General features: G+C 39.1%; 1 protein-coding gene and 1 long non-coding RNA gene across 13 annotated transcripts in view; both read left to right on the top strand.

Annotated features, from left to right (window-relative positions):
- Magi2 (membrane associated guanylate kinase, WW and PDZ domain containing 2) overlaps positions 1 to 25,256 on the top strand; it is a 1,487,762-nt gene that overhangs the window by 43,777 nt on the left and 1,418,729 nt on the right.
- On the top strand, positions 4,505 to 15,273 carry LOC120102475 (uncharacterized). Of its 2 annotated transcripts, XR_015686325.1 has the most exons (4): positions 4,505 to 4,665; positions 6,616 to 6,739; positions 10,285 to 13,516; positions 14,949 to 15,273. It is a non-coding gene; the product is annotated as an uncharacterized LOC120102475 (long non-coding RNA). The 2 variants fall into 2 exon arrangements; XR_015686324.1 differs by lacking the exon at positions 14,949 to 15,273 and having other exon boundaries at positions 10,285 to 14,498.

Below are 25,256 nucleotides of genomic sequence, written 5' to 3'. Positions count from 1 at the left end.
CTCAGTGCCCTGGCATTCCCCTACACTGAGCCATTGAGCTTTCAAAGGACTAATAGCTTCTCCTCCTATTGATGCCAGACAATGTTATTCTCTGACTGGAGCCGTGGGTCCCTCCATGTGTACTCATTGGTTGGTGGTTTAATCCCTGGGAGCTCTGATGGGGTCTGGAGGTTGATATTGTCGTTCTTCCTATGGGTTTGCAAACCCCTTCAGCTTCTTCAGTCCTTTCTCTAACTCCTCCATTTGTGTCATCTTGGTTAGCTGTATCTTTAGGGCACTGGCAGAGCCTCTCAGGGACCACCCATATCTAACAGCCTATGCTCAGTCTTCTTTAAGGTTTTTTTTGTGTTTCCTGTTTAGGGGCTTCTACCTGGGTTTTCCTGTAATTCTTTTTTTTTTGAAGACTTATTATTTATTATATACAAGTACACTGAAGCTGTTTTCAGACACACCAGAAAAGGGCATCTGATCTCATTATATAAGATTATAAGCCACCATGTGGTTGCTGGGATTTGAACTCAGGACCTCTGGAAGAGCAGCCAGTGCTCTTAACCGCTGAGCCATCTCTCTAGCCCTTCCTGTAATTCTTTAAGGGAGTTATTTATGTTCTCTTTAGGATACTCTTATCATTTTCATGAGATGGGATTTTAGATCAGAATCTTGTTTCTCAGGTATGGTAGACTTTCCAGGGCTTGCTGTGGTGAGAGAACTGGGTTATGATGTACACAAATGGCATGGGTTTCTGTTGCTTATGTTCTTGCCCTTGCCTCTTATCATCTGGTTATTTCTGGTGTTAACCGGCCTTGCTTTCTGACAAGAACATGTCCCTCCTGTGAATCTGGTTACATTGGATGTCCTTGGTTCAAGTTGTCCCTAGGTGAGGAAAGAGTTCTAGAGAATGATGTGTGAGCCTGGGAGTTCCAGAACTCCTGAGGGTCAAGCTGTCTCTTGGTATGGGTGGTGGGCTGGAGCACAGGATTTGCTCCCAGGCTCAGATATGAACTAGAAGGAAGGTGTCTCTCCAGCAGAATTGGAGGTCCTGTATCTTCTGGGCCCTAGAATCCCAGTTAGGCCAGGTATTGGGGCAGGATGGGGACTCAACTGTGAACTTGATAGTTTCAGAACTCCTGAGAGTCAAGCAGTCCCTGGGTGTGGGTGGTGAACGGGTGGGGCCAGAGCACAGGATCTGCTCCTAGATGCAGTTTCAACCTGGAAGGAAGGTGTGTCTCAAATAAAGAAATGGATTACCAATGGTCAGATGGGTGTTATACACCTGAGCCCATGTATTTGAACTGTAAAAGACAATGGATTTTGGAAGATAATCCATTTCTTCATAGAAAAATACAGCCAAAAATATTGGCCAGCAAACAAATGGGGCCCAACTTGTCTGAGGCCATGAAGAGGTATGAAATAAAGGAGAAGAAAGCTGACCTTACAGAACCACCATGACAGGAAAAGAAAGTGCGGAGGCTGGGGAGTAATGTTCTAAGTGCACATTAGGGGCACAAGGCATGCGGTTGGATTGTTTGGTTTCTAGAAATCTATTTGGCTGCTAAAGGAAGGTTTGCATTGCTAGCTCATCTCTGCCTTTCCTAGTTACTCTGTACCATGTAATGCTTTGCCTGAGTTAAAGAGGCCTAGGGTATCATCCAAGAACTCTGATGCACACAATTTCTTTGCTGGATTCTTAGAAATCCTATCATTTCTGTACAAGAAGGGTTTAACATCACACTCAACTGTGAGCAAAATCACTCCTGTAGTCTAGCTGGCAGAACAGAAAGAAGGCCTCAATGCCTTGAAATTTTACTTGTTTGTAAGACAGTGTACATTAATTTCTAGGTAGATTCAAAGATGCATGTAACATCAGAGATTCCTTTAAATGACTTTTGTAAATCTCTTCATTCTTACCTAAATTTACTTGCTGGAGGAGTTCAAGTTAAGCATATTAAATTTGTCCTGTATTCCAAGCTGTGACACGGCCGATACAACTGGCTGGATTATGCTTGGCTTCCAAATGGTGGCTTCAAAAATACCCTCTCCCTTAAAATATCAGTGTTCTCATATCTTTTTATTAGCGATTGATGGATTCACAGACTACTTCTTCCTTGAAGAAGCATCTCATGAACTGAAAACATAAATACAGAAGCAATGGCACAAGATTCTCATAAAGAACCAGAAACTTTAAAGGTAAAGCCGTATAACTACAGAGTTCAGAGTCCTTAGAATCCTAGAGTTGCTCATTCCAAAAGGCTTCATAAATTACCAAAATCATTGTCTTTAAAATATTAATGAGGAATTTGGAAAGAGGTAGGGTTATGTGTGCTCATTATTAAATGATTTCCTCAAAGAATCCCAAACTTGAGTAACATCTCCTGACTCTCAACTACCTGTCTTTTGCCTTTGAGATAAAGAGTAGGGAATGGAACAGTTATCAAAAGATTAATAATCTGAGAGTAGCTTCAAGGATTAAAGGGCTTGTGCCTTGAATATGATGCCCTTGAACCACCTCATGGGAGGCTTGTCCTAACTCTGGTCCTCACACAAATAGACTAGTAAAACAAAACAGGAAATAGTGGAATACAGGCTCTCTTCAATTGGAACATGCCTACCGACTTCCCAATATATGTTTGCCCCTTATCATACCCTTCCTTTTCCCTGTTCTCCTCCATCTCTCCCTCTTTTTCACCTTTCTACTCCCCAGTTTTCTTCCCCTTCCAACTTTTCTTCTCTCTTCCTCTTTTCCTCCCTCTATCCCTCTACCCATCTCCTATCTATAACTTAATATGCATAGCATACGCTCTCTCTTACATACTCCCAAGAAGTTGTTATAGACATACATTTAAGTGAAACAGCTCCTTATAAACCTTAAAAATAATATTGTACATCACCTCAGAGTAGTAATTTTCTCACCAGTATATAGTTAAGGAAAATATGGTGATCAAAATACTGTTTTCTTTTAACTGTTAGTATTCCAGGATTTTAGAAAAATACAGTGTCAGTTTGTAGAATGAGTAGGCTTTTTGTCAAGTGATATTTTACAGAATGAAATAATTAAAATATTTACTTGAAATACTTGAAAGGTAAATCTTTATATGTATGTTTAATTTACATGATCATTATTAATTCAGCAATTATATATGAAGATATATATATATATATTCAAGTTTTTCTTTCATTCCAAATAATATTTATACACTGTGCATTTTCAACAGAAAAGCTAGAAATGATTGTAAGAATGGAAATCTTCAATCATGGTGCTACTGCTCACTTGAGAAAGAGTGACTTTTCCTTTGCTCACTGCTGGCTTAGTTTAAGGGTAGTTTTGTTGGTTTCCTACTGGTTTTGTAACAAATCACTGCAAATTTAGTAATAACACACATGACAAATTTATTATTTTCCAGTTCTATAAATCAAATGTGAAAAATATGTCTTAGAGGTCTAAAATCAAGGTATTGGCAGAGCTGTCCTTAGTAAAAATTCTAGAAGAGCCTGAATATCCTTGTCTTCCAGATTCTAGGGCCAACTAATTTCCTTGGCTCATAGTTCTGCCATCAAAACTAGCAACATGAAGCCAAGTATCTTTTACACTGCCATCTTTTGCTATTTTGAATTTCCCCCTTAATTTTTAAGGTGACTTTTGATTACGTCAAGCCCACCTGTCATGTGTAGACTAAGTTTATCTTAATATTCGGTGCATAATGACATTAATTCTCCTTTACTGTATAACCTAGCCTGGTTCACAGGTTTGGAGATGAAGAAAAAAATATTCTTTAGGAGCCATTAAAAGGTAGCTTACAGCAGAGCTGAAGGAACTCATGGGGAAAGCTGCTACTGTCACTGGCTCCATGAAAAGCGAATTTGAGCCAGTGCATGTCTCCTGAGGGCTCCCTACTGGAGCTCGTTTGATAAGTTATGTCCAATGCAGGTTTCGCCAAGGCAAAGAAGGAGGGCCACATCTTTCTCGTAGCCTTGCCTCAGGCACGCATGGCTAGGAGCTAAATCCCTATTGAAAGAGATTAACGTATTTACTACTAATTATGAGTACTAGCTTGTTGGCATTACTGACCCTAAGTAGACAGCTATAACCTTTAGATAAAAACAAATTTGTACAAACTGAAGTCATTGCCAGATTCAAAACAATATGCCCATTATTTTAGATGCATTAAAATAACATTTCTCTTTCTGCTGTATGGAAAACTAGACAAATAGTTGTTTCTTTTATTATTACACGGGGCCATCTTCCTTCAAGTGTCTAATGGACTTTGAGCATATGCCTCCTTACCCATGGTCCTTCCCTTCCACTCTTGAGCACTTTCCTCCTGTTTTCTTTTCACCTGTACATGCATGATTTTATGTGTTTGCAAAGGTCACACCTAGGAATTATAGTGGTGAGAGTTTACTCACTGCTGCTGACCTCATTGCCTTGTGTGATTATTTCTTGTTGTATTTGTCTTCGTGGCTATGTAATCATTCCATTCTCTGTGCTTGAAAAACCTTCCACTAGGTACACAAGCACATTTGATGGAGGAAACTGACATACTGAGACCAGCCATGCCAACCGCTAAGCAGGTGTTTCTCTTTCTTGGTGCCTTGTTGCTTATGCACTTGGAAGTAAACAGCAGCATCATGGTACATGGGCCCAGCATCCTTGAAATGAACATGCATGTAAGATATTGCTGGATGGCCATCAAAGCCTCTTGTACATTCTAATTTTTCTCTCTCTCTTTCTCTTTAATTGTCTTTAACCTTGTAAACAAAGCCTAAATTTAAAAATAATTAAAATTTTGGAGATTACAGCACCTATAACTTATCATGACCAGGTCTTCTCCTTTAATAATGTGTAAATACATTATGATTGAAATCAACACTAAATATGATCAAATTAAATATTATGAGGAATCATTAATACATCTACAGAATATTAATAGACATCCCTCTGTACACAAATGAGCATTGCTTAGTGCCAGCAATGCTAACACTACTAAAAGCCATTGCATTCACTTCCTTTGAATAATAAGCAAAACCTGCTAAAGACCTACACTTTATTTTAATTATGTATTTGCCACGCTTTCATAATTAGGATTTGGGATCTAATCAAAGTCCTTTTGTGTTTGTTTGTTTAGGTCTTTTGTATGAGTGACTACCTAATATATATCAAAGGTTTATAATAATTTTCACTTCAGAATTTTATTAAACAATAAAAAACCCTCTTATTAAAAATAGGAACTACTAAATATATAGCTAGATTGCCCAGGGACATAGAGAAATGGTAACGTCTCTAAGCATAATATTCCCATGCTCAGTGGTTAAGAATGACAACAACACGTTCCCTGGCTGCCCCAGATTAGCCACATTGGAAAAGATCTGTAGAGACATAGACCCCTTTCTTAACACTTGCATCAGGATATTACCCACTGCAAAAGGGCTTTTAAAACCCTTGTTCAATTCATACTGAAATAATCCACTTTATCCATATTCTTGAGCTCACGTTTTTATAGCAGCCATGGTTTCAATAACACATCCAGGCTCAAAAATGGAGAGTCATCGTAGCAGTCAATTTAATGTAAAGAAAAAATAAAATGAAAAATACTAGAAAAAAAAACAATTTCAAGCTTAAGTCTCTAAACAGTGTGTACTAACTCTAAGAATATTACCTAATCTTTGGAACCACTATTAAACTTCCCTCTATGATGAAGAAGTGATTGTTTTAATTACTACTGCAAGTGCATCTAATATACAGTTAGCTATGTAAAACTGGTTGTTTCTGTCAGACATGTCCTAACACAGTTCGCTCTTTCCTATAGATTAGATTACTCTTCAGTGTTTGGATTTAGAATACTCACATCTCACCCATTTGCCGAAGGTGTGTGAAGTGTTGTTCTGTGTATGCTAACTCTGAGTTAGTTTATCAAGTGTGTTCATTCATTTTGCACAACATGGGAGTCATTGATTAGAGCCATCTTCTAATTCACTACTTTTATATTTCCTTCACATTTCACAGCATTGTCATCTGACATTCTTCTTAGGAACTTACTCTACAGATCTGAAATGGAGAGCTGGAAGGAAAAGCCAGTTGTTCTATCGTCTTGCCTACCTCACACCATTAACAACTTGCTATTAATCTGCTTCTCACTGGCTCCAAGCTCCTACCTGCCTCTAAGGGACCCTACACTTTCAAACTGGTCCCACACCTCTGACGTACACATTGCCCTTTCCTTTACCCCTAATTCTTTTTGACATGAAATTTATTTATCTTTCACTCGTGCAGACAACAGACTTTAGGATTTTCTTCTATCTCTGTTTTCCTGTGGCCTCTGTCACCTTTCTAGCACTTGGAGTTAAGACTCTGCCAGGTAAACATTTAGACAGCCTAATAGAGACCTTCTTAGCTAAATTTGACATAACTTTCTGTCCATTCAGTATTTTCTCTTGTATATTTTGATGTGCTGAAATTTATTAATACCTTACTTTTTAATTTTACTTATTAAAATAACATCATAAATACATTTTAATTTAGTTAATTGTGGTTCAATAAGTTATATTTCCTCAGGAATATCCTGTGAATGATAAATGGATAGCACACATGACTGTCTCCTAATGTTTTAATTTTTATAGTGTGCAAAACATTCAGGAGGAGAAAAGCCCAGCTGTAAAATCAAGGTTTCCGGACCAGGCTATTTCTATTCATAGCACTGAAAATGGGACATGATACTAGCTATTGCAGAAAAGCCACTCCAAGGTGAATAATTTATGTGGGAAAAACTTTAAAGGCTTAATTATGTAAATATTATTCAAGTACTACATTTTACAAGAGCACACTTTTATCTACTCTTTGTGATTTAGATTGGCAACAGAAATTCAAAAGTCTGATTTAAAAAAGCACTAAGTAATGAAGTCTTTTATGTAAATTCTATATCGAAGGTAGAGTTTCAAGCTTAAAGTCATAGGTTCTCATGTCTACATATTTTAACATATAATTTACAACACATTGTTCTTATAAGAAATCTGCTTGGATTTTAGAGATTTTTTTTCAAGAGTTACATATTTAGACACATTTGCAATCATAGTTACTAATATTTTTCAAATATTATTTGTGAGTGTGCGCTTTGCATCTGTATGTGTATGTGTGCACATGTGTGCATCTGTGTGTACGTGCACCGTGTGTATGCACAGGCATGATTGTGGGGGGATGGGTGTTCATTGAAGGACAATTTCAGGTTTCACCCTTTGCCCTCTTTTTTGAGATGGTATGTTTTGCTTTCTGCTACTGCATGTACCCGGCTACCTGGCATTCCTGGGATTCTCTTGTCTCCCCTACCAATTTTTGTGGAGAAGCATTGAGATTACAGACAATCATGGTCACATCCAGGTTTTTGAAGTTTAATGTATGTTTTTCAGTAGTAACCATTATTATGATTTTACATACTAGCCACATATTTGTGATGATCTGACCAATGCACACCCTTAACAAATCCCAAGCAAACGAAGGGCTTTTATGACAAGAACTTAAAGTCTTTGAAGAAGGAAATGGAGGAAGATATCAGAAGACAGAAAGATCTCCTCTGCTCATGGATCAGTAGGATTAACAAAGAATCTTATTCAGTGCAATTCCCATCAAAATGCCAACTCATTTCTTTATAGAACTTGAAAGAAAAATTCTCAACTTCATATGGAAAAACAAAACTCGGAATAGCTAAAACAATCCTGTACAAGAAAAGAACTTCTGGAGATGTCACCATTCCTGATTCAAGGTGTTCTACAGAGCAATAGTAATGAAACCCACATAATATTGGCATAAAAACAGACAGGTTCATCGATGGCATAGAATCAAAGACCCAAAAGTAAACCAGCACACCTATGAACACTTGGCATTCGACAAAGAAGCCAAAGATCATACAGTATAAAAGGGAGAGTATTTTCAACAAATCATGCTGTCCTAACTGTATGCCTGCATGCAGAAGAATGCAAATAGACCTGCACAAAACCCAAGTCCAAGTGGATCAATTGCCTCAATATAAAACTGGATACACTAAATCTAATAGAAGAGAAATTGGGGACTACCTTGAATGCATTGGCCCAGGAGACAACTTTCTGAACAGATCACCAATAGCTCAGGCACTAATATCAACAATTAATAAATGGGATCCCATGAAACAGAAAAGCTTTCACACGGATAAGAACACCATCAATACGACAAAATGTCAGCCGGAAAATATGGGAAGAGATCTTCATCAACCTTATGAGTGACAGAAGACTAATATCTAAATTATATGAAGAGCTCAAGAAATCAGACATCAGCAAACCAAATTACCCAATTAAAAAATGGGCAATAGCGCTAAACAGAGAATTTGCAACAGCGGAATCCCCTGTGGCTTAGAAGCACTTACAGAAGTGTTCAATGTGTCATTGCAAACAAATAAAACTCTGTCCAGTATAGAGCTGTGGGTTTTCCCCTGAAGGTGTTTGTTTGTTTGCTTGCTTGTTTGTTTTGGCCAAGCAAGCCATTTTGAGAGGACCCTCAGTAAAGCAATGCTTTAAACATTTTTATTGATTGTTTGAATTTCACATCACGTATCCCAGTTCTCATCTCCCTGTCCTTTGTACCCACCTTTGCCTTCAGGTCAGGGGAGTTTGTGAGCTGGCCCTGCCCCTTTGCTAGCTGCAGCACTGTGGGAGAACAGGCCCTATATATACCTCCTCTGGGCATCACAGGAGAGCTGGCTCTATAGGCATGGGTGAAGTTGAGCCAGGCTGAGGACAGGAGCGCAGGAGAGCTGCCCCTTTATCCTGTTGATGATGGCATCCGGTGGCCTAGTCAGAGCAGTGCTGGAGAGCTTACCCTGGTGGGGCAAGTAAGGGAGACTCGAGAGGCTGACCAGGTCAGCTGCTACTCATGCCGAGATCTAGGCAGGGCTCTGTGTTAGTTCACCCCCAAATCTAAATCAACTGTAAATGGTTGGGGAAAATAAAAGAGCCCGTCCTGCTGATCCAAAGCTGCAAGGTTTCCATGACACAGGGCAACAAGATAACTGGGAGGAGTTCCTAGGAGAATCCAATATTGGTAGCATCACTGACACTGGAGATCTTGAACCAAACTGATGACTCATTGCCATGAACATTTCCAAGTGAAGGTATATAGGAACAGGGATATACTGTGGGACATAATGTAAATTCCATGGTGAGATGTTTTCTATGTTATTTTTCATTATTGTTGTTGTTGTTTGTGGTGGTGGTGGTGCTGATGGTAGTGACGGTGGTGATGGTGGTGGTGTGTGTGCCACATCCAGTTTTATGTGGGTTCTGGGAAGTTAAACTCAGGTCTTCATCCCTGTGGTAAGCAACTTAATGCACCAAGCCATCTCCCCCACTCCTTATAGTTTTTGATAGGATTTCCTTCAAATACTCAGATTGATTTTTAATAAAAGACTTTGTCCTTAGGACTGTCTAAAACTTCCATAAAATACAAATGTATAGTAGTGCTCATCAACACAGACTCTTATAGAGAGAAGAAAACTGAGACCAGAAATGTGAAGTTGCTTATACATTCCTGTCAATACACAAGCCGCATTGGACAAGTTCATGAGGTCCTAGGGGGATGTAATTTACAGTGGAAACTTTCCCTTTTGAATCGTACCATTTGGGATATAACTCCTCTGAAGCAACAAATGATTAAAGTTGAGACTTGGGGTGGATTAATTCAACGTGAAGAAATAACATAGTTTCGAGTAATGGATGGATCACTCGCTGATCCAGAAGAAGGACCATGTGGTGTGGTCATTTACTGTAACATTGAGACCCCGCCTCCTGGTTTGTGTACCAGCCGGTTATCCATTTTCACTGGCGTAGGTGGGCTATCAGTCCAGGCTGACAAGTAGAACTCCTTCACTAGTACTCAAACAATGTTGCTTTGTAGTATTATTCCACTTTTCAAAACTGGTAAAAAAGGTTATGGTTGGCCTTTTACTAATATTTTGTAGTCTATAAGTGATGCATACTTTATGTTTTGTTTGTTTTTATAATCCATTTCCTTAAGCCAAGAAGCAAAACCATGCCAAATTACTTGACACTTAGGGAAGGACATGTTGGAACATGACAGGAACATGTCTTCTTATTAGAAAGTTTATATTAATGTTTGCTTTCTAGTTTTCTCTACCTCATGACACCCAACATTAATCCTAGCTTTTAAGGTGTGTTCCCGTCACAGGGCTAATTTAGTTTTAAATGTTTTCTGAACCATAATTTATGGGAAAGGCTGGATAATTTTGATTTTTGTTTCCTTCACAGATGTTCACAAAGTTATACAAATATAGACTGATGTTTTCTCAATAAGGAGAGATGAATTCAAGGACAAGTATAAGAAATCTCACATAAAGCAGAGAATGCCAACCCTGGAAGAAGAGCTGATTATCATGCCTTTGACAGGAACAGTAGCTATGAATCACAGAACCTATTAACTTGAACTCTCAAACCCTCCTTGTCAAGCTGCCAGCCCATGAAGAAATCTTCCTCTAGCATGGCTTGCAGTTAGGAATGAAATAAGTCTCCATTCTTTTACTGCTGCTGCTGAAGACCAAGCAAACACTCATCTCATCGTGTCTCAGTGACGCTAATTGTCCAAATGTGTGAGTGAAGGAGGAACCACGTTTGTAATTCACCATCTCGTGGATTGCGTTGAATACTGTTATTGAAATCGTTTTGAAGGCAGCACCTGTGTCCCATCTTGGGCCTTCACTTTTCAAAAATTATGTCCTTAGAGTGGGTAGGGTGGTTCAGTGGACAGCATGCTTGTTGTGTAAGCATGAGGGCTGGAGTTTGGAATTCCGACGCTTGCATGAAAACCTGGGCATGTGTAGCAGCCATGTGTATTGTCAGCAGTCAGAGATGGTAACATTGGTTCCCAGGCAGGCGGACCAGCTAGGCTGAGAATGAACAAGTTCTAGCTTAAGAAAAAGATGCTGGCATAATGAGTAAAGTGGGAAAATGATCTAGAAAGGCATTCTAAACCAAGCAGGGCCTTCGTATGTTCATGCACATCAACTCAGGTGGAAGTGTGAGCATAAGGAAACAGACTCAGAGACAGGTGTTTCTACGCCACAAACACAACTATTTTTTTTTTCATTTTTGCATGTGTCTTCTATGGCTACACTACCTTGCTATCCTCTGTCATGCTGCATGCTGTCTTCTTTATAACTTGCCCTGTCTTGTTGAAGACAAATACAGATAAAGTTCAGTCGTAAAACACATACCATCTATAAATAAGCGGAAAGTCTTAAAACCTCAGAGCTTGCTCTTTGATAGAATTTGGGGGTACCTAAGATATTGGAGTTCTTCATTGTCCTTTCACAGTACTGCATGGCATCAGTTACACAGGGGCAGTTTCTTCAGTGGCAAATGACAAGGAATCTTCAACTATGTAGGATGGGGATCTGCTTCACATGATGGGGAGCTTCAATTCCATAAGAGGTTTATTTTCACTACATAGGGTGAGGGGACAGCAACCATGTAGGAGAGGGAACTTGAACTGCATGGGAGGGATTCTCAGCTGCCTAGGATGGGGGATCTTCAGCTGCGGGAGAGAAATCTTCAGCGGCAGGGGAAGGGTTCTTCAACTACAGAGGAGGGGGATGCTCAGCTGCATAGGATGGGAATGGTCAACTACATAGGAGAGGGATCCTGAGCAGCATAGAATGGGAATCTTCAGTTACATGGGATGGAGGACCTTGAGCTGCACACCGTGAGGGAATCTTTAACTGCCTATTATGGGAGAGCTTCGTCCTCACAGGACTGTCCTCTGCATTGTATGGGAGGTCTTGACCCGTTTAAGATGCGGAGGGAGAATTTTCAAGTAACACAGTTGTGTTCTGTTATTCTCAACTGTTCCAAATTGCAAAGGACCCCCTTTTTGTTGTTGTTGTTATTATAGGAGATGCCTCCTCCACAGCGGAGCCCCCTAGAGGGTAATGGCACGCATTTCTTATCAGTACAAAAGGTATCGTCAGCTCCCACACGTATTAGAGCAGTAAATCATCATCGAAGAAAAGGCATTGTCTTTGACCCGGTTTACCTAAGTGATTTATCTGAACTTCACATTCTAGTGTCTAAAATTACTCTTGATATTGAGTCTGTATTTTCTTTCTTTCTTTTTTTCTTTCTTTCTTTCTTTTTATTTTTTTTAATTTACGTTGGCTCCCAGGGGTCTCACTGAAGTTCAGGGCATCCATTGACCTGCAGGTCTAGGTACATTAGTGATGCCACTTCAGGTGTTAGATTGTGGAGTGTGGAAGGAGATGTGCCAAGAGCCCCAGTGAAAATGAAAACTTTGGGGTAGAGTTTGAGGCTTTTGTTTTAAAAGCAGAAATATTCTTACCAGGGTGGTTGTTGATAAAGATTGCTGCTTTTCTTTCTCTTTTTAACTTATAAACCATGGAATCTGTCCACTGCAGTCTGAATGCTCTGTTCTTTTCTGAGTTTAAGTCAATTGTGCATCATATGCACATGTAAGATTTGTTCCTGTCTTATCAAGCACTCCTTCAAACTGAATAGGATGGCCGTGGGGAATAGGAATTTATGACCCCCATATATAGTTAGTGTCTGACAGGAACTAGATCCCTCCTTTTCACCCAGAGCCTACCACTTTTCTTCTAGCTTACACCACTTAGCACAGTGAAGAGAATTCTCTGCATTTGTGCCCATGTCTGGCTACAGAAGTAACTGAACCCTCTGAAAAACTGTCTTGGTTACTGTCCCTTGCCCTGATGGCATGCTTATGAGTATTATAATTTTCATAGGAGGATGTGCTTTAGAAATCACCTTGGAAATAATGTCACGGAGATTTAATCCAGCAGATTGGGAGAACCAGCATCCAGAAAATAGTGTGGAGTCAGATGGGCTTTGGATAAGCAGGCATCTTCAGCTTATAAGATATTTAAAGGATTGGGAAGACGGAACAATATTGGATCCAGAGCAAGAGATTGGACGTAACTTAGGTGCTCTAAGATACATAGTCATATGTGCTTCTCAGAATGTGAAATTGTTCCCAAGAAATATATAAATGTGTGTGATGAAGACAAGAGGTGGCATTATAGTTTCTGAAAAGGAAAATGTATTATTCATAGAACTGAAAGAGAATATTAAAGACAAGTTTAATGGAAAAAGTCTACAGAACAAGCCCAAAGAAATGATACCAGACTGGGATGATGGATATACCAAAGGCTTTGACTTGATCATTACGTAGTGCACACATGTTTTGCATTGTCACATTGTACCCACAAATATATATATCACCACTATACTTCATTAGAAATACAAATAAGTAAGCCTACTCAGTCAGGATCTTCCTGATCAACATTTCCTATCAATGAAGAAAAACAAGATCTTGTAAATAACCTCTCATTGGTTGAAAAACCAAGAACAAAACTCAGAATTGCTATGTCAGACATCAATCCTCCAGCTGCCAGGGTCATAGAATGAGGCTGCGAGGCAGGCAGAAGACAGACGGCTATAATTAATTTGTCAGGTAAATATTAATATTGCCATCTCTCTAAGCAGGAGGGTTAAGTAGAGATTTCTCCTTTTTTTTTCTTGGCCCTTAAAATGGCTCTGCCACTGTCTGGATGTCAACTGATGCCAGCGTGCTTCCTGGTTCCACCATCGCTGCTGCAGGTGTCCTCTGTAGGAATGGGGGGCGGGGGGGGCGCCAAGGCCTCGGCACTCTTCCTGCCTCACAGGAGCAATCATCTCTGTCCCCCTCAGTGTTGACCTACCACCCTGACTCTGCACTCCACTCCTGTTTGAAAACATCTTCTCTTCAACATCGTTAATAGCAAGCAATTAAATTGGCTGGATTAATGTAAGGTGGCTGGGTGTGTGTCCCGGAAGTAGAACACGAGTGTAGATTCTAAAATTTCTAGTTTTGGCAAGCAGAGTGAAGAATGTGGCCTAGTTTCAAAATGTTTATTGGAAGCAAACTCCTAACTAAATTGAAAACTGTCCTTTCTGGAAAACACTTATAAAATATTGACTTTGTTTATTTTTTGCACCTACAGTACATATAGTAATAGCAATTAAATATTTAGCATGGAACTAGTAGTTTTAGAAAATAAAATGAAATGTTTTCTTTAAAGTATCAACATTTCACCTAAAGTTTCCATATCATCTCTGAAAAAAAATGTAATTAGAAAAGGATCACTGACATATCTATTCATTAACCATGAATAAAACCGCTCCAGAACTACCTTTCCCTTTTGGCGTTTTGAGATCGCCCCTCACTGTGAAGCTGAGACTGGACTCAAATCTATCATCCTGCCTCAGCCTACTTGGTGAGATTGCAAGAATTTGCCACCAAATCAGAATGAAAAGCAACTCTATTAAAAACCAACCTGGGGTTGGGGATTTAGCTCAGTGGTAGGGCGCTTGCCTAGCAACCGCAAGGCCCTGGGTTCGGTCCCCAGCTCCGGAAAAAAAAAAAGCAACCTATAAATAAAACCTCTTTAAAAACACCAGAAGAGTGACTGTGGTATAAAAATTCCCTTCAGTAAGTAATGAGTAACATTTCTTGATGTTGAGATCATTAAATTCTATCTGGGTTTCTTCTTCTTCATTTTTAAACATGGAAAACAGTATTGTTTTACTACTTTCATATCGTATGACCATTAAATCAAGTATTAAGTCACACACACACACACACACACACACACACACACACACACACGCATGCACGCACACACACACGACTTTTAAACCTCACAGGCATGTAATGACTGTTTCCTAAAACCTTCCCATGCTGCACTCTCCTAATTCTCAATTTTCAGTAACAAAAAGTGGGAAAGATGGGGCAGATGATGTCACTGTTTGCTCCTGATGTTTCTGTAATCATGTCTTTATTTAAAAAGTAGGGGTATGAACATTCCTAATTGTTAGTAATTAAGGTATCTTATCATTTATTTCAGGAACTGTGTTTGGAGCTTAAAAGGCCTTGTGTCATAGTGCTAGTCACATTTAGCTTCATCTTGGCTCCTCTAAACATAGCAGAAACTTTAAAGGTGGACCTAGAAATCATCTGGAAGCCACTGGCAGAGCTTGTCTTCCAAGGGCATCTTGAGACATCAGACTTTTGTTCTTACTCTTTGCTCTCCTGCCACATGATGCTCTACCATAACCATCCAACCTGATGGTTGACCTCAGTAGAAGTCCAGAAGCAGTAGTGCCAATGAGCCAAGCACTGCAGTGTGTGCCACTGTGTGCTAAAATAAATTTTTACCCCTTTTAAGTTGATTGGCTTAAGTATTTTGTACAATAATAGAAATCTGGCTAACACTGGTGATATACTTAATAAGAGTTTAAGTCTGTTCTAGCATAGCAAAAGGTGCTTAGAATTTTATAGAATCCTGTGTCAAATTTCAGCTGGATCTTTATGAACATGTTATTTGAATCCATGGAGATTGAAGCATTTCTAACCTAAGCTTTTCTTAAAAGTTCAATGCATTTTAGAGGGCTACTTGATGAAATGGAGACATACCTTAAATGGATATATCTAGTTATTTTCAAAGTATCAATCTTTTTCATAAGGAACACTGTTCCCTATTTTTTTCCTCATTTCATTAACTTTTGAGGACTTTCTATTCATCCATCGTTCCTTGTCCATGTGGACCAGTTAAAAACATAATAAATATATTATTGCTTCTAAATCTGTCTTATTACAAAATCTCAGAAAGTTTGGAGTGGAATACCAGCATGGTGATAATGCATACATTTGTATTATTAGCATTTTAAAGTACTGTAGCCCTACTTGGGTTCTATCATTATGCTGCCTGCTTTATTCCTATGGCTAACTGTCGCCCAAGACCATGTGTCTTAACTTCAAAAGACCAAGGGCCACTGAATAAAGCATTAACTTAATTCAAAGTTAAAAAGCAACACATGACAATGTTGTCAACCCTTTTGCTGGAAAATCACAACTGTATGTATCTACATTCTTTATTATTCTTCAAATTTGGTTACTCTATACCCTACTGAAAGGAACAACATATTTGTCAAGTTATTCACTGAGTAAATTTTTCTGTGACAGCACACAGATAACGGGAAGTCTAGCGAAGCAACAAACTTGAAAACTAGATGTGCCTGCACTAACCACACCCTTTCTGAAGTGGCAGAATAACTAAACTGTGTGTGTCTGCACAGTACTTGGTACTGTGTGAGGTTGTGTTCGCACTCATGAGCATATTCATGTTTGGTAGGGCAGAACACATTATACATACGTACATATACACATATATATATACATATACATATATATGCATATATATATATATTTATTTGTGAAGAATGTATACAATACTCCACACTTGAATGCGATCCATATGCTCAGCCTTCAATCTGGGTATATATGATTTAAAGTGGCATGGATAGTATGTTAAATATATGCACCACTGATCCTGTGTACTTCCGTTGCCAAGGACTGGGTGAGCATTTCCTATCATCGAACATAACCACTGTAATGCAAGCAGGCAAATGAAAGGGTTTCATCTGTATCCGGACAGTTGCTCATAGAATGTGCATATCTATAGTGCAGTGACTATGTCAGTTGCAAAATCATTTTATCTGTGAGATTATGCAATTACATGAATCCAGGAGAACAAACATGTTTAAAATCACTGTAAATTAGGATGCGTATCCTGACAAGGACAAACGGAGCAGCTGGAAACTCATCCTAGAATGAGATTTTAATCACGGAGTTTTCATTTAGGGAAGTATGTAGAAACGCCACAGGGCAAAGAGTTTATTCTTGCCACAGGCACCAAAACACACATCTACCCACCCATCCCTTGAGTGCATGTTAATTGTGAGCTCTAAATGACTTGCCTTAGCAGATAACTTTGCTAACTGCAAACTCAGCACTATGGTCTGGTTCATAAAATAGACTAGAATGATTCTTCCTCCAAGTGTTATCGACTTGCTTGATCTGAAGTATTACGTTTTTGTGGCACGTAACCATTGAAAGCACATGTTAGACTTGGTTTTTTGTACACTCACAACTGAGACTTTAAATTTGGCTGTATTAACTCTGGAAAACTCTACATTTTGGGAAAATTGGTACTCTATATGTGGAAGTGTGTGTGTGTGTGTGTGTGTGTGTGTGTGTGTGTGTGTGTGTGTGTGTGTGTGTGTGTTGAATGAAACTTAGTATGGGGGAAAAGGAAGTATGGGGAGAAATAAGTTACATAAAATTAACAGATACTAATTCATTATTCTTCTCCTTCCTAAAATGACCACTGCACACATAGTCTCTTCATTTTTCTTTCAATGGTTTTGAAAGAGCCTTTCAGAAGCACTGAATTACAAAGAGATGAATTCCAATTAGACCTAACACTCTTATTTTCCAAATTAACAGAGATGTCAACAGCTATGTATCATGTATCTACCTGTGGAAGTTTGATTAGGAACCATCACCCAGTTGCTTCCCAGATACATTCTTAATATTGTGGCAATTTTCATCCTGAGTCTGGGTTGGACCTTAACTTACTAGAAGACAAAAGAAACATGTTAATGTATATATAGGAATTTCTAGTTCTGAAACTCAAGTTACTCAAACACATAGAGAGGATCCACTATACAAAGAAGAACCTTCTAGAAGCATCTATTCATATTATAGTTTTGTGTCCTATGCCTTGGATGCATATTTCCAACGGTATAGTAACTTAATCTCTATGCCACTGGTGGCTGTTTACATTTGGGTCAGTAGTGCACATGATTGTTCCACCGCTAGGAAGTAAATCCAGACCAGGAGACTTCGGTATGTAGTGCAATGATGAATCCCAGCAAATGAGAACAGAGCAATTCATGATGGGCTAATGAAAAACAAAATAGAACATTGAAGAACAGTGTGTGTGTGTGTGTGTGTGTGTGTGTGTGCGTGCGTGTGTGTGTGTAGTAATCAACTTGAGAGAGCGTAGGGAGCACACACTGAAAGTATGGGAAGGGATATTGTAGTGTGGAAAGGATATAAATATAATACTAATGCATGAGATTCTCAAGAAAATTAAAACAGTACAGGTCTTCCATTTTTATGAATGTGTAACATTCTTCAATAGGAAATTGAAAATTTACATTTTTACGAACTTGGTTAAGAGAAATATTTGGAACCTCAAGATGTTGGCTATTTTAGGTTTCTTAGAGAATGATGACCTGTAATTCAAGGAGAACCAATGAAGCAATATTAATTAAGGTGTGTTGCTATTAGCATATAACATTTGTTGTGTATGGATTGTAGTTTTTTTGTTGTTGTTGTTGCTGCTGCTGTTGTTCTGTTTGCTTGCTGTTGTAGCTTCCTTGAAATACTTTGTCTATTGAATTAATAGAAAAGTTCAGAAAGGAAATTAGATAACTTTCCTTTTTTTAGATCCAATAACAAACAAACAGAGAGCACTAACATGAATTGGACAACTGTTAGAAGGCAGAGAGCAAGCATGAAAGTCTGTGGGTGCTAAGGTTGCTACAAGGGGATTCTGTTCCTATGGAAATAATTGTGGGTTTAGGAGAACAGTTTCATGCCCAGATACATTAATCCTTGATGGAAACCAGCAACATAGTAGAAGTCTCAGTCACAGCCCACACTGTTTAATTATATTTGGTTGCTTTATGTCAGAAGTCCCAGGCTCTAGTGACATTGACAGATTTGGAGATTTGTTTTAGGACATCATTCTCAAAACTTTCTTGAGCCCACAACACATTAGAAAAATACCTTTGCAACAGAAATCTAGGTCTTTTCAATTAATTAATTGTTACTCCTACTGTTCTACATCCCATAACTCCTCCTGCCCTGCTTCCATTCTTCACTGTTGTCTCCACAAGGATGTCCCCACCCCACCCACACTACCAGACCTCTAAACTCCTTGGGGCTTTCAGTTTTTTGAGAGTTAGGTGCATATTTTCTGACTGAACCCAGACCCAGTAGTCCTCTTCTGAATATGTGTTGGGGTCCTCATATCAGCTGGTGTATGCTGCTTGGTTGGTGGGCCAGAATCTGAGATCTTGGGGTCCAGGTTAATTGTGACTGCTGGTCCTCTTACAGGGTCATCCTTCTCCTCAGCTTCCTCCAGCTTTTCCCTAATTCAACCACATGGGTCAATAGCTTCTGTTCATTGGTTGGGTATAAATATCTGCATCTCATAATTTCAGCTACTTGTTGGAATATCTGCACATAGAAGAATGCAACTAGATTAGTATTTACTACCCTGCACAAAACTCCAGTCCAAATGTATCAACATAAAACGGAAAAACACACTGAACCTGACAGAAGAAAGAGTGGGGAGTGCCTTGAACGCATTTGCACTGGAGACAACTTTCTGAACAGAATAATGATAGCACAGGCTATTTAATTAATGGGACCCCAAGAAATTGAAAAGCTTCTGGCAAAGCCAACAGGGCAAAATGATAGCCCCCAGAATCAGAAAAGATTATTAACAACTCCACACCAGATAGAGGTCTAATATCCAAAATATATTTTAAAAAACTCAAGAAGATGGATATTAAATAAACAAAAATTCCAATTAAAAATTAGGGTACAGATCTAAACAGAATTCCAATAGAGTAAACCAAAATGCCTGAGAAACACCTAAAGAAATATTTGATATCCTTCAGGAAAAAGAAGTTGTATCTCTCCCCTACTGTCTTCTTACTTTTGAGAATGCTATCACATCGCATGTTGTCAGACTGCTGATATACAAAAAGGCATAAATTCCTCACAGCATCTTTATGTCTTAAACAGGTTGAGTGCTTTGAAGTACTAGCATTTTTAGTTGTTAAAATGTTTATATTTTTATTTTTCTGTGGAAGTTATTAATTTAAATTTCTTCTATTCTTTTTTTTTTCTATTCTTTTTTTCGGAGCTGGGGATCGAACCCAGGGCCTTGTGCTTGCTAGGCAAGCGCTCTACCACTGAGCCAAATGCGAGGGTTGAAAAGGACTTGATTGAGAGGTGTATAGTGACCAGGCAGTGATGGTGTGCGCCTTTATTTCCATCACTAGAAGGCAAAGAAAGATACACCTCCGTGTTAGAGGCCAACTTGGTCTACACAGTGAGTTCTAGGACAGCCAAGACTCCACAGAGAAACCCTGACCCAAAAAGAGAAGAATAAAATGAAAATGTAGTGTTGTTTTCTATCATTAAAAGCAAACATTGTCATTTCAATTATGAGTCTCAGTTCCCCCAGAACATGTCCCAGTTCATGGGGGAAATTCACAGTCAAATAGTGTATATATCATGTTATATCTATGCAGAGGCAGTCAAATATTTAGAGCACATACCCAGCAGTGTGCACTTGAGTTTCTTATGTCTGGAGTATCCAGTTCTACTTCAAGGAAGGACTGTGTAAAATGAGATTGCACTTGACACTTTCTGCCCTCATCTGGTCTTCTAAAGTATGGAAGAAGCAAGAGGATCTAAGGTTTAAGAAGGAATTATGCTATAACATGCAGGCTGGTCCTACAGATGTTGGTAAGAATCAGGAAGCTGACTCTTAAGATTTGTAAGTTCTATAAGCAAAACTTAGACAAAGAGCTCATTTGGAAGCCATCCCCCTCTTCCCCTAGAGATCCTACAAGGTCCTAGATCGCCTCTGTTCTTTTTGAGGAAAGCAGTGTCTAAACTGTGTCAGAGCTATCTCATGGGATTCAGAACTGGCTGTGTGCTTTGTAAGCCAAGCAAAGGCAATGTGATCAAGCAAAATAATTTTAATCAATTAGCGAGTTGACAGAGATGGGGAGACCAAAGTTGAATCAAGTGATATAGTGAAATGGCTGTGTAGCATGTACAGTGTATCTCTGGGCTACATCACTGGTACCCAGTAAACCTGGAGTCGTGGCACATTGATAAAATCACAGTATTTGGGAGGTCCAGGAGGATCAGAAGTTCAAGGCTATTCTTGGTTACATAAGGCCTTCAAGGACAATGTGGATGTCTGTGAATGTATGTATGAATGAAGGAAGGAATCAGTGTGTCATTAAGTTCTCAGTAAATTATGTACTCTCTGAAACAAATATGTCTCCGAGAAAGGGGAGTGAAGATTCACAAGACAGACATTTGCTTCCAGTTGTTAGTATGGTGAAATCATTTTATATGGTTCTTTTATTGTCATATTTTAAATTTTACATTGCTTTATTCGAACCTTTTCTTCACTAATTCATTGTGGTTAGATCAATGAATAACTAAGAAATCTTAGAATTTTGAATTTTCTGAAAACTAGGAATTATGTTTTGCCCAAGTAAGCACATAAACATGAGAGAAAGAAATAAAGCGAATTTTAAACAAACTTTCCTTTTTATTAAATCAGAAACTCTTTTTCCTTTAAAGCTCAGTTGCTATGTTTGGCAATTAACATAATGCAGACTACCTGACAAAACCATTATTCAGTCTGCCTGAATTAACCAATACACAGCATGTCTGACATAATCTATATACAAAATGCCTGAAGTAACCATTATCTTGCCTGACTGAAATAACATTCTTTCATTGTTGTTACAGAACCTATTATTATAGGATTTTTCTATTTAAATCATTATAAATAATGAGCAAAGTGGGAAACTGTACTTTTGCTGCCATTTAATGAATCCAATTTAAAGTACTGCCACACTCTATAGGGATGTAAAGATTAAGATCAAATTTTCTAGCCAAGTAGATACTGTCAAGAGGTACTGGTCAGGGAGACTTGTCTGAGGGATTGCTTTGTAAAGAGAAAAGAATAAAGGCCTGTCCTACTTTGTGTGATGTCCAGGGTTATTTGTGAACAGAGGAAAATGCACGTTATCATGAAATCCTGTCAAGTGCGTGTGTGTGTGTGTGTGTGTGTGTGTGTGTGTGTGTCTGTGTGTCTGTGTGTCTGTGTGTCTGTGTGTCCCTCCCTTAGAGGTCTGTGTATGTTGGGTGGGGTTCTGTTCCCCATCCACCTCCTGTCATTCCTGGTAATGGCACTTTAGTTCTCCTTGGAGAACTGGATGTTTCGCCTTCTTTCCCACCACTCAAAGTAATGTATTTATTTATAGGTGAAAGAAGAGAGCGCTGAAATATATATATATTTAGCACTGAAATTAGGTCCTAGTTTGTTTTATGTTAAAATAGAAATTATTGAAGTTAAGAGAAGGTAAAGAATTTAAAATATTTGATACATTTGTTTTTCTTTTTCTGATTAAAGAATAGCCATCTTAGCATTTTTTTAAATATCTCTGACATATACAACAATTTTTAAATTTAAATATATTTTGATCGTATTCTTTTCCTCCCCCAGGTCATTCCCAATACTCTCCTGGCCATACCCACACAACTTTAAGTTCTTTCTCAAAAAACAGAAACCCAATACAACAACTAAACTCTCCAAAACTAGAAAACAAAATTGCACCCAGAAACAAACAAAATGACATCAAACTGTAAGCACATAAAAGCACACATGTGCACGCGCACACACGCGCACACGCACGCGCACACACACACACACACACACGGGAAGTCAGTAATATATTGGTCAATCACCTCTGTACATAAAGCCTGCCATTTACTGGTTCATATACCTAGTGCCACTCAATTGGAGAAAAATGATTTTCCCATTCCCATTAAGTGACAGTTAAGCTGTTAAAATTATAAGTTAAAACAAAAACTATCATATTGAAGTTGGTCAAGACAAACCAACAGAAAGAGAAGAGTCCAAGAGATATTCAAAATTCCCATTAAAAACACAAAATGATAAGCCATGTATATATGCAGAGGACCTGGTGCAAACTGGAGTAGGCCTTGTTGTGCACGCTACTTCAGTCTCTGTGTCTTCCTGTGCACTTTGCTCATGTAGATTTAGAGGTTCGTGTGTAGAACCTCATCCTTTTTGGATTTTACACTCTTTCTGCCTTTTCTTCTTTGGTGTTCTCTGAGCTTTGAGAGCAAGAACTTTGATGGAGACATCCCCTTCAGGGGTGAGTGTCCCAAGGTCTCTCATTCTCTTGGTTCTGGCTGGCTGGTGGTCCCTGTACTTGTTTTCATATGCTATAAGAATAATCTTTTCTTAAAGATAGCTGAACAAGGTATTGATCTGATCTATGTGTATAGGAGAATATCTTTTTTTTTTATTAACTTGAGTATTTCTTATATACATTAAGAGTGTTATTCCCTTTCCCGGTTTCCGGGCAAACATCCCCCTCCCCCCTCCCCTTCCTTATGGGTGTTCCCCTCCCAACCCTCCCCCCATTGCCGCCCTCCCCCCATAGTCTAGTTCACTGGGGGTTCAGTCTTAGCAGGACCCAGGGCTTCCCCTTCCACTGGTGCTCTTACTAGGATATTCATTGCTACCTATGGAGTCAGAGTCCAGGGTCAGTCCATATATAGTCTTTAGGTAGTGGCTTAGTCCCTGGAAGCTCTGGTTGCTTGACATTGTTGTACTTTTGGGGTCTCGAGCCCCTTCAAGCTCTTCCAGTTCTTTCTCTGATTCCTTCAACGGGGGACCTATTCTCAGTTCAGTGGTTTGCTGCTGGCATTCGCCTCTGTATTTGCTGTATTCTGGCTGTGTCTCTCAGGAGCGATCTACATCCGGCTCCTGTCGGTCTGCACTTCTTTGCTTCATCCATCTTGTCCAATTGGGTGGCTGTATATGTATGGGCCACCTGTGGGGCAGGCTCTGAATGGGTGTTCCTTCAGTCTCTGTTTTAATCTTTGCCTCTCCCTTCCCTGCCAAGGGTATTCTTTTTCCTCATTTAAAGAAGGAGTGAAGCATTCACATTTTGATCATCCGTCTTGAGTTTCGTTTGTTCTAGGGATCTAGGGTAATTCAAGCATTTGAGCTAATAGCCACTTATCAATGAGTGCATACCATGTATGTCTTTCTGTGATTGGGTTAGCTCACTCAGGATGATATTTTCCAGTTCCAACCATTTGCCTACGAATTTCATAGACTCGTTGTTTTTGATAGCTGAGTAATATTCCATTGTGTAGATATACCACATTTTCTGTATCCATTCCTCTGTTGAAGGGCATCTCGGTTCTTTCCATTTTCTGGCTATTATAAATAAGGCTGCGATGAACATAGTGGAGCACGTGTCTCTTTTATATGTTGAGGCATCTTTTGGGTATATGCACAAGAGAGGTATAGCTGGATCCTCAGGCAGTTCAATGTCCAATTTTCTGAGGAACCTCCAGACTGATTTCCAGAATGGTTTTACCAGTCTGCAATCCCACCAACAATGTAGGAGTGTTCCTCTTTCTCCACATCCTCGCCAGCATCTGCTGTCACCTGAGTTTTTGATCTTAGCCATTCTCACTGGTGTGAGGTGAAATCTCAGGGTTGTTTTGATTTGCATTTCCCTTATGACTAAAGATGTTGAACATTTCTTTAGGTGTTTCTCAGCCATTCGGCATTCCTCAGCTGTGAATTCTTTGTTTAGCTCTGAACCCCATTTTTTTAATAGGGTTATTTGTTTCCCTGCGGTCTACCTTCTTGAGTTCTTTGTATATTTTGGATATAAGGCCTCTATCTGTTGTAGGATTGGTAAAGATCTTTTCCCAATCTGTTGGTTGCCGTTTTGTCCTAACCACCGTGTCCTTTGCCTTACAGAAGCTTTGCAGTTTTATGAGATCCCATTTGTCGATTCTTGATCTTAGAGCATAAGCCATTGGTGTTTTGTTCAGGAAATTTTTTCCAGTGCCCATGTGTTCCAGATGCTTCCCTAGTTTTTCTTCTATTAGTTTGAGTGTGTCTGGTTTAATGTGGAGGTCCTTGATCCACTTGGACTTAAGCTTTGTACAGGGTGATAAGCATGGATCGATCTGCATTCTTCTACATGTTGCCCTCCAGTTGAACCAGCACCATTTGCTGAAAATGCTATCTTTTTTCCATTGGATGGTTTTGGCTCCTTTGTCAAAAATCAAGTGACCATAGGTGTGTGGGTTCATTTCTGGGTCTTCAATTCTATTCCATTGGTCTATCTGTCTGTCTCTGTACCAATACCATGCAGTTTTTATCACTATTGCTCTGTAATACTGCTTGAGTTCAGGGATAGTGATTCCCCCTGAAGTCCTTTTATTGTTGAGGATAGCTTTAGCTATCCTGGGTTTTTTGTTATTCCAGATGAATTTGCAAATTGTTCTGTCTAACTCTTTGAAGAAGTGGATTGGTATTTTGATGGGGATTGCATTGAATCTGTAGATTGCTTTTGGTAAAATGGCCATTTTTACTATATTAATCCTGCCAATCCATGAACATGGGAGATCTTTCCATCTTCTG

This window comes from Rattus norvegicus, chromosome 4, assembly GCF_021556685.1.
Source record: "Rattus norvegicus strain SHRSP/BbbUtx chromosome 4, alternate assembly SHRSP_T2T, whole genome shotgun sequence".
Classification (NCBI taxonomy): domain Eukaryota; kingdom Metazoa; phylum Chordata; class Mammalia; order Rodentia; family Muridae; genus Rattus; species Rattus norvegicus.
This window is presented reverse-complemented; position numbering and strand designations above follow the sequence as displayed.